The following is a 10,924-nucleotide window of genomic DNA, read 5'->3' on the forward strand; positions in this document are numbered from 1 at the left end:
GTATTGTTGCAATCGAGGATAAAAAGATGGGGTTTATATGATATTGCATGATTTTATCCCTCTACATCATGTCATCTTACTTAAAGCATTACTCTGTTCTTATGAACTTAATACTCTAGATGCATGCTGGATAGCGGTCGATGTGTGGAGTAATAGTAGTAGATGCAGAATCGTTTCGGTCTACTTGTCGCGGACGTGATGCCTATATACATGATCATACCTAGATATTCTCATAACTATGCTCAATTCTATCAATTGCTCGATAGTAATTTGTTCACCCACCGTAATACTTATGCTCTTGAGAGAATCCACTAGTGAAACCTATGGCCCCCGGGTCTATTTCTCATCATATTAATCTTCCAACACTTAGCTATTTCTTTTGCCGTTTATTTTACTTGCATCTTTATTTCTCTTTACTATAAAATACCAAAAATATTACTTTGTCATATCTATCAGATCTCACTCTCGTAAGTGACCGTGAAGGGATTGACAACCCCTTTATCGCGTTGGTTGCAAGGTTCTTATTTGTTTGTGTAGGTGCGTGGAACTCGAGCATGGTCTCCTACTGGATTGATACCTTGGTTCTCAAAAACTGAGGGAAATACTTACGCTACTTTACTGCATCACCCTTTCCTCTTCAAGGGAAAACCAATGCAGTGCTCAAGAGGTAGCAAGAAGGATTTATGGCGCCGTTGCTGGGGAGATTCGCGCCAAGTCAAGTCAAGATTTGACTCCCGACAACGAGCCATTTCTGGCTCCGTTGCCGGGGAGTCTACGCACAAGTCAAGACATACCAAGTACCCATCACAAACGCTTATCCCTCACATTACATTATTTGCCATTTGCCTCTCGTTTTCCTCTCCCCCACTTCACCTTAGCCGTTTTATTTGCCCCTCTTCCGTTCATCCTTCTGTTTGCTCGTGTTACCATGTGCATTCTTTTTGCTTGCATCTTCGCTTGCTAAAAGTTTATGGATCCTCATCCACTTGCTAATCTCTTTAAGAGATCCAATTATGATGAACCTATTGCTAGTGAGTTTTGTGCACTAGATTATCTTTATGAGGTTTTGCTTGAAATTCGTGAATCTGAAAATTGTGATGAAGTGTTGAAAGAAGAAACTTATGAAGTGATTCACGATAGATCTTTGAATAAAAAGCATGATTGCAATGATGTTATTATAAATTCTATTAATGTCAATTGTGCTAATAATATGCAAAACCCTAAGCTTGGGGATGCTAGTTTTGCTATGTCCACTACTTGTTGCAATGATCATGATTGGGGTGATTCTTCTTATGATCTTGAAAATTTATTTAAGCCCCATGATGAATATGAGATTGATAATAATGTTTGCAATAATATTGAAAGTGGGTTCAATCTTATGAAGTTTTTGATAAAAGTGGGTTTGGAGAGGTCATGACTTTAGTTAATGTTTATCCCACTATTTTGGAAGAGTGTCAACTTCGCATGCATGTGGATCGTGTTGAGATTATTTTATGTGAGAGCTATATTGTTGAATTTGAATATGATCCCACATGTAATTATTATGAGAGAGGAAAATATGGTTGTAGAAATTTTCATGTTACTAAATTACCTCTCGTTATGTTGAGATTGCTATTGTTTCTTTCCGCTTCCTTGCATATGCTAGTTCTTGCTTGCCTTGCAAATTTGTTTGCTTATAAGATGCCTATGCATAGGAAGTATGTTAGACTTAGATGTCTTTGTCACATGTTTTATGATGCTCTCATTGTGTTTCAATTATTATCATCCTTGTGAGCATCAATAAAAATTATGCCTAGCTAGGGGCGTTAAACGATAGCGCTTGTTGGGAGGCAACCCAATTTTATTTTGTTTTTTTGTTTTTTGATCCTGTTTAGGAATAAATATTTGATATATCCTCTGGTTAGATTTGTTTTTATGTTTTAATTAGTGTTTGTGCCAAGTTAAACCTATAGGATCTTCTTTGATGATAGTTATTTGATCTTGCTGAAAATTCCAGAAACTTTCTGTTCACGAAAACAATTGTTAAAAATCACCAGAACGTGATAAAATACTGATTCCAATTGCAGTAGATCAATAAGCAAATTTTCTAGGTCTTCCTATTTTGGTAGATGTTTTTGAGTTCCAGAAGTTTGCGTTAGTTACAGATTACTACAGACTGTTCTGTTTTTGACAGATTCTGTTTTTCACGTGTTGTTTGCTTATTTTGATGAATCTATGGCTAGTAAAAGAGTTTATAAAAAATAGAGAAGTTGGAATACATTAGGTTTAACACCAATATAAATAAAGAATAAGTTCATTACAGTACCTTGAAGTGGTGTTTTGTTTTCTTTCACTAACGGAGCTCACGAGATTTTCTGCTAAGTTTTGTGTTGTGAAGTTTTCAAGTTTTGGGTAAAAGATTTGATGGATTATGGAACAAGGAGTGGCAAGAGCCTAAGCTTGGGGATGCCCATGGCACTCCAAGATAATCTAAGGACACCAAAAAGCCAAAGCTTGGGGATGCCCCGGAAGGCATCCCCTCTTTCGTCTACTTCCATCGGTAACTTTACTTGGAGCTATATTTTTATTCACCACATGATATGTGTTTTGCTTGGAGCGTCTTGTATGATTTGAGTCTTTGCTTTTTAGTTTACCACAATCATCCTTCCTGTACACACCTTTTGAGAGAGACACACATAAATCGGAATTTATTAGAATACTCTATGTGCTTCACTTATATTTTTTGAGCTATATATTTTTTGCTCTAGTGCTTCACTTATACCTTTTAGAGCACGGTGGTGGTTTTGTTTTATAGAAACAATTGATCTCTCATGCTTCACTTATATTATTTTAAGAGTCTAAAACAGCATGGCAATTTGCTTTAATTATAATATCATGAGAAATTTGATGCTTGATAATTGTTTTGAGATATAAAGGTGGTAATATCATAGTTGTGCTAGTTGAGTAATTGTGAAATTGAGAAATACTTGTGTTGGAGTTTGTGATTCCCGTAGCATGCACGTATGGTGAACCGTTATGTAACAAAGTCGAAGCATGAGGTATTTATTGATTGTCATCCTTTGTGTGGCGGTCGGGATCGCGCGATGGTTAACTCCTACCAACCCTTCCCCTAGGAGCATGCGTAGTAGTACTTTGCTTTGAGGGCTAATAAATTTTTGCAATAAGTATATGAGTTCTTTATGACTAATGTGAGTCCATGGATTATACGCACACTTACCTTTCCGCAATTTTCTAGCCTCTTTGATACCGTGCATTGCCCTTTCTCACCTTGAGAGTTGGTGCAAACTTCGCCGGTGCATCCAAACCCCGTGATATGATACGCTCTATCACACATAAACCTCCTTATACCTTCCTCAAAACAGCCACCATACCTACCTATTATGGCATTTCCATAGCCATTCCGAGATATATTGCCATGCAACTTTCCACCGTTTCGTTTATCATGACACGCTCCATCATTGTCATATTGCTTTGCATGATCATGTATTCCGAGATATTTTGTCACTTTCATATACTAGTGGGAAATTTCATTATAGAACTTGGCTTGTATATTCCAATGATGGGCTTCCTCAAATGCCCGAGGTCTTCATGAGCAAGCAAGTTGGATGCACACCCACTTAGTTTCTTTTGTTTGAGCTTTCATACACTTATAGCTCTAGTGCATCCGTGGCATGGTAATCCCTACTCCTTGCATTGACATCAATTGATGGGCATCTCCATAGCCCGTTGATTCACTAGTAAAAAAAGACACATCCGTGACATTTTGGGCCGAACGAATTTTTTTTCTGTCATACATATGACACTTCTATGACGATAATTGTGACAAAACCCAGTATCATCATAGATGTGGTGGGCTCCTACTTCTATGACAAAAAATCATGACAGAAAATGGGCTTTTCGTCCTGGGCGGGCTGGAGACGCAGCTGCATGACATTCTTTGGGCCGTCCATGACGGAAAAACCGTGGTAGAAGCGAGGGGGAGGAAAATTTCGGGGAGTTCCCGGTTACGGTGGGAGGTCGGGGGCCGAGCGATGCGCGTTTCTCTCGTACACGTACGCGCGTGTGTGCAAGGCGTTGGCTCTAACTGAACCCGAGCGAGGCGTTGGGATCTAACTGAACCCGAGCGATTGCACTGCAGGCTACGCGTTACTGAACCCGAGCGATCGATCGATGGCTGTTAACTGAACCCGATCGAGCGATTCCTTCGCTACTGCTGCTAACTAAAGCCGATCGATGCTGCCTCTGGATGAACAGTGAGCGTTGCTGGGGGGGTTTGGATGAACAGTTCCCGATGGGGGAGGATGAACAGGACCCCGTGGTGTTGCCTCTGGATGAACAGGACCCCGATCGATCGAGCCGGTTGGGGCTGGATGAACAGTACCTCTACTATGACACGTGCGCGCCTCTACATCGACCAGTATGTACGTACACGTTCGCGACCAGAATGACAATGCTACGTACGCTTCGACCAGGTGTGTCCCGACTGTCAGGCACTTCCTTGCCTGCGAAGATGTAGCTGGTGGGTCCCAGCAGTCAGGGGGGCGAATCGTTTTTTTTCCTGCCCGGACGCACTTCCTTGCGTGCGAAGATGTAGCTAGTGGGTCCCCGCAGTCAGGGGGAAACGTTTTTTTCGCGAAATACGGTGGCCCGTCCGGTGGGTCCCGGCTGTCAGCTGGAGGAATAATTATTTTGCGCGTAATAAGGAGGCACTTCCTTGCTGCGGCTCTGGACCCAGCTGTCAGCCTCTCCATGTACAGTCCACGTCCGATGGAAGCCGTTCCTTGACCACGTTGACCACGCCGCGCCGAGAGCACCAGGGCGGTGGACGACGGCGAGGCCTAGGAAGGGGATGACGCGGAGCTGGGGAAAACGCGGCAGTGGAAGCCCGCGCGGAGAGGAGTACGAGGGTTCACTGGTTCGGCTGCGGTGTGAGGCTGCCGTCGCCGCAGGGCCTGGCCAGCGGTGGGAATAGTAGGGGGCGGTGAGTTCTCCGCGGCAGCACAGCCGGCCACGGGAGGCAGGAGCATGCGGCACGACCGGTGCTGCTTTGGGCGGCTGGAGCGACAAGACCAGAGGTTGAAGAAGCACTACGGCAGTTGGATGGACATCATACGGTCACTGGAGCTAGAATAGTGCATATTGACTAAGTTGACAAAGCCCTCCGTCCCCGTCAACTTAGTAGTCCCACAAGTCAGCCTGCCACTATACTAGGTCCCAGCTAGCAGGGGGAGTATTCATTTTTTTGTGCGTAATAAGGACGCACTTCCTTGCGTGCGAAGATATAGCTGGTGGGTCCGAGCTGTCAGCAGCGGTAATGTTTTTTTCGCGAAATACAGAGGCCCTTTCGGTGGGTCCCAGATGTCAGGTGGAGGAATCATTATTTTGCGCGTAATAAGGAGGCATTTCCTTGCGTGCGGCCGTGGACCCAGCTGTCAGCCTCTCCACGTACAGTCCACTTCAGATGCATGTCGGTCGTTGACCAGGCCGCGCCGGGAGCACCAGGGCGGTGGACGACGACGAGGCCTAGGAAGGGAACGACACAGAGGCAGGGAAGACTCGGCAGTTGTTTCCCACGCGTAAGGGAGTATGACTATACGAGGGTTTACTGGTTCGTTTGCCGTCGCCGGAGAATAACAACAGGTGTGGGTGAGTAGAGGGATGGCTAGGCCAGCGATGGGAGTATGGTGGGGCGGTGAAGCCTGCGCGGCAGCACAGCCGGCCGCGGGGAGGAGGGAGCAGGCAGTCCCGCCGGCGCTTGTTTGAGCGGCTGGAGCAGGAAGAGCAGAGATTGAAGAAGCACGACGGCCGTTGGATGGACATCTAACAGTCACTGCTTGTGCGTCAACCTTTTTTTTTAGGAAAGCCTCAAATCTGTGGAAAACAGCATACAACCCATCTGCCATTATTTCTAATAATTTACAGCCCATTTGCTAATTCTGAAGGATTTTTTTGGAGCCCATATTCTTTTTATTAGCATTACAGCCCATATTGTGGACACGGTTAAAAAATTATACGAAATGTTGCATATTTCGGTGCGGTCCGAACTGTTTTTAATCACAAAATTTTGAGTCACATTCAAACTGATTTTAAAAATAAATGTATATCAATATAAAATCCAACAAATTGGCCACACATAAAAATTAATGCAATTTAAAATCTTGAAATGAAAAAAAGAAATTTGAAAGTAATTGCCGGTTTGATGTGTTTTAAAAATGTACAGCCCATTTCTCATTACTAATAGGCCATTTTCTCGTCCAGCCGAATGAAGCTCTCCTCGTCTTGAAAGATTTGCAGCCCAATAGGCCTGACAAAGCGACTTACTTGGCAAATCACAAAAAAACTGGGCTAGCCATTTTCAGAAAGAAAAAAAACTACTAGGCTGGTCTGTGGTAAACATAAAAGAGAAGGCTGTCTAGACATGCCAGAGTGCCCCGCACAGCCCAGTTGACACCCTGCTTCCGTCTCAAAAACAAATTAGATAAATGCCACAACAAATATGGTGATTCATAAAAATGCCACTGCAATTTTTGCAAACTTTGGAAAACGCCACTGCAATTTGCAAACTTTGAAAAACGCCACTCCAGACTTCGAAAAATGCCACTGGGGATGGCATGAAATGGCATTTTTCAAAGTTTGGAAATTGCAATGGCATTTCTTAGAAACACCAGATTTGGAGTGGCATTTATCAAATTAACCCAAAACAAAAATAACTGAGCGAGCTGCTGGGTCCCTGATGTCAGCCGCTCATTGTGCAACTCTCTCGTTTATTGACTACGTTGACAATGGCATGGGACCCAGATGTCAGAAATCCATTACGAGGAGCCATTTTTTTATTGGATTGAAATAAGGAGGCACTTTGCTTGCGTACTGCCATGACCTTGGCGGGTCCCTGCTGTCATCCTCTCCACGTACAATCATCTCCTGGTTGTGTACGCGTCAACTTGGTAGGCCCACAAGTCAGCCTCTAAACCCGTGGAGGACAAATACAACCCATTTAAAAAAAAACAACCCATTCCATATGTTCAAACGGAAAGTTCAACATTCAGAGCAAAGTAACAGGTCTGATCCACATATAAAGTACTGAACTTCCACGTTGACAACCATCATAGCCAAGTTAACTATCTACTTCCACTAATACTCTAGTAGCGTACAAGTACTAACTTACTCTTAGCTAACTAGACGATGCCGGCCGCCATATGCGGTACACGCTAAACGCCGGCACCGGCGTCCTCCGCCTCGCCTCGGACTTGCCAGAGGTGCGACAGGGCGTGTTGCTCGCGCGCGTGCGCCCTTTCCATGCCGGCATGGTCCACCGAAGCTTCGGCTTCTAAGCGGGAAACCCACTTGACGAGCTGGTAGTAAAAATCGACGTCGCAAACGCGTGCGTGCCCGATAGCCTCCAAGGCTATTTGCCGGGCGCCGGCCTCCACGTAGTCGGCCCACGTGCGGGCGCTCTGCTCGCGACTCAGAGCGTCGGTGCGCTGCTGCTCCATGTCCCGCTGGCGGCGCAAATCGGCGATACGCTGCTCATCCGCCAAGCGGTCGCGCTCCAACAACTCCTGCTCCTCCGCCAGGCGGTCGCGCTCCAACAAGTCCTCGATCTCCGCATTGCCATCTAAAGACCGATAGAATGCCTCCTCCCTCCGTCTGCCTTCCGGTGAAAAACCGAACACTAGTTCCGGCGGTGACCGCCTTCGGCCACGCCTATCGCGGACGGGCGGGGGCATGGCGGACGGGCGAGAGCGAGGATAAGTGGCGAGCAACGTCGGGCCGGTGGGGGCTTATGAGGATAGGGCGAGTTGGGTCACGGTGCCACCATAAAAGGCCGAGAAACAGTACTTATAAGCGGAAGGTAGTGCGACGGTCATCGGAATTCAATGCATAATGAAGCAGGCATGGCTTAGCGCGCCAGCTTGCCGTGGAAAACTAGAGAAACTGAAATTCTGACAGTACCGTCCCGTCCCGTCCGTGCTGGGTCGCACGCCGGCATTACGGTCAAACGAGTGCACTCGAATCATCTCCCTCCTTGTCAATAATGATTCCACGGATTTAAAAGGCCCGCAACAATTAAAGCGCATCTTTTTTCGCATCAGTTAGCTGCCTTAATTACGGCCGGCTGCATGCGGGCACTCAAACTCGCTCACAGCCAGTACGCGGAGCAGCATGCAACGAGTCGCAGCCGAGGGCATTAATTGATGAACTTTAGCTGGGAGATAAGGCATTTGCGAACGCTTTTGCTAGCAGTTTCTTCAGATTCGCATGGCATTTTCTTCAGAGCAGCTTGTCAGTTTCTTCAGAGGTAGGCATTTTTATTCAAAAAACTGCCACTTCGGATTTTGCGTCGCAACTAAAACAGCCAGGAGCGCATTAGTAGGCTAGCTAGTGATCGATCGGTAACTTGTAAACACTGAGCGAACAGATATAAGGAACTGTTAATGCATCTCAATGATTCACAGATCATATACAAATATGTAGCTCCAAAAGAAAGCAATGATCAACCACAACTAAAACCAACTAGTATGATTCCCATACATAAGATCAACATGTTAATGCATCTCAATGATTCACAGATCATATACAAATATGTAGCTCCAAAAGCAAAGATCTAGAAAAAACATATGTTCTTCCTACTAACATGGATGCTTCTCTTGGCCAACATTCAGTACAGACTGAATGACAAATTTGTTTGTGAAGTCTACAATTCCTCTTGCAAACGTAAGTGGTTTCACCAACAGCTAGAACCATGGGAATGAACCACACATGATGGAGGAACATCCACTTCAATATGATTTGGTCTTCTCTTGATCACACGGCAAGACTATTTTCGGAATACAAACTTTAACTTAGGCAAAATGATGCCCATTGTATAATCAGACCAAAGCAATGAAGCACCTAGTGTTGGCCAATAAATAGTACAGTACTACTTTTCTGCAGTCCTTGAAGTGACTATCCAATCTTTCTATGTCTATTTTCAAATGGCACTGCATGCAGTGATTATACTATTCTCTTGTGCAGTTCAACCAAAATTGCAGTCACTTTGTGTGTTTGCTAAATAGCAACAGGCAGACATCTCTGTCTGCACAAATATCAAGCAGCTAGTAAACATATACCCCACCTTGTATTTTCGGTTTAAACATGTCTCTTCCGCTTAGATCTGTCATGTTTTGCACTGGACAATTTGATACAGTCATGTTTTGCCCTGGACAATTTCATACTGAATTGATTTGCTTGTTCAGAGCAGAAATATAGCGCCTATTCTTCATCAGACCAAGGATATCCATGTTCGTAGTGATGGAAGAGGTGAAATCGATACAACCGAAATTGAGCATCCAGTCATTGAATCATGTCCTGCACCTCCAATGTAGGTCCACCCTGCCAATAAATTCACATGCAAACCACTAGTATTACTATCTAATGACAGTACAAAAAGAGTAGCAAGATAGTAGCAAACCATGTACCTTCTTAATGAACAGCTCATAGTGCCACCAATTGGATATAAAGGTTTGGGAGAAAACATGCTCCTAATGTTGAACCAGTTGGACTTTTTGTGCAGTTCCACTAAACTCGAGCATCCCTGTTTGCATAGATATTGAAAGTGTGATTACTATAAAAGTGGCACTAGTTGAAGCATAGACTCACAAATATAAGCATTCCAATTTCTTAATGGGAAAAGGTAGCAAGACTGTTTCTAACCACCTTTTTGAAGGAATAAATAAGGCAACAGAGGCTGATGTCAGAAAGGCATATATAGTTCTTTCTGAAAGAATGATCGATTCCTGACCTTTCCTCTTCTTTTAAGCATATTTTGTGCAGTTCAACTAAAATAAAATGCCATCACCGCCTTGACAATTCAGTGGCATTGTACAAAAGGAAATGACTTAACATTACATCATGATGTCAGGTATGTAGTCGACAGGCATTAGAGACAAACTTACAGACCTCCTCCGATAACATAATGAACATTAATTTTAACAAAGGTGTGACTAGCTTTACCGGGATAATTTGAGTGAACTCTACACCCTCTGTTCCTTAATATAAGAGGTTTTTGTGGTTCTGTTTAAAGTACCCAAACGTCTACTAGTATTTAGAAAAACAGGTAGTAGTTTTCTTGAGCACATATCTGGGAAAGCTTGCCACCCTTTATTTATGTCCATACGCTAATGCAACACCATTCGAAATTTCGAATACTACAAATATACACTAATCCAGTGGCTAGTGCAACAGTAGAGTAGTTATTTTATTACAGGGTACAGTACAATGGTTTTACTGAACATATTTCAATAAACTCTGGCACTGGAAGATTTCTATAAGAATTAACAATACAAAATGTAAAGGTAACACGTTTCAGCATTGGTATACTAGCTGTGCATGAGCATTAAACCAAATACAAAAGTCTGAAGGTAACTAGCATTATTAACTAATGACAGTATAAAAAAATTGCAAACCATGTACCTCCAAGGTAAATATCATTTTGAACTTGGGGGGACCTTAAAAATTGCTATCCCAATCTTGATAATCAATCAAACATAAAAACTTGATCGAACGAATCAAGAGAACAGCCGGAGGAGGAGGTGCCCACTCTTAACCTTTCCTCTTGTCTTCATTTTTGTGTGCAGTTTAACCAAAATAAAATGACATCAGCGCCTTGGCATTTTGGTGACACTGTACAAAAGAATTAACTTATCTCATAAAAGTGAGGTATGTAATCTATAAGCATTAATAGTGCAAAAATCTGAAGGTAGTAACAAGTTTCATCGTTGGTATACTGGCTGTCCAACATCATTAGAATGCCTTAGTAAATCTTTAATACATCCACAATCAACAGCTAACCCTGAAATAATCTAGTGACATTAAATGGCATTGCTTAAATTTATCGGTGGCATTAGACTGAGTGCGACATTAGTTAAATGTGGCATCACTTTAG

Source organism: Aegilops tauschii, chromosome 7 (assembly GCF_002575655.3).
Source record: "Aegilops tauschii subsp. strangulata cultivar AL8/78 chromosome 7, Aet v6.0, whole genome shotgun sequence".
Lineage (NCBI taxonomy): Eukaryota > Viridiplantae > Streptophyta > Magnoliopsida > Poales > Poaceae > Aegilops > Aegilops tauschii.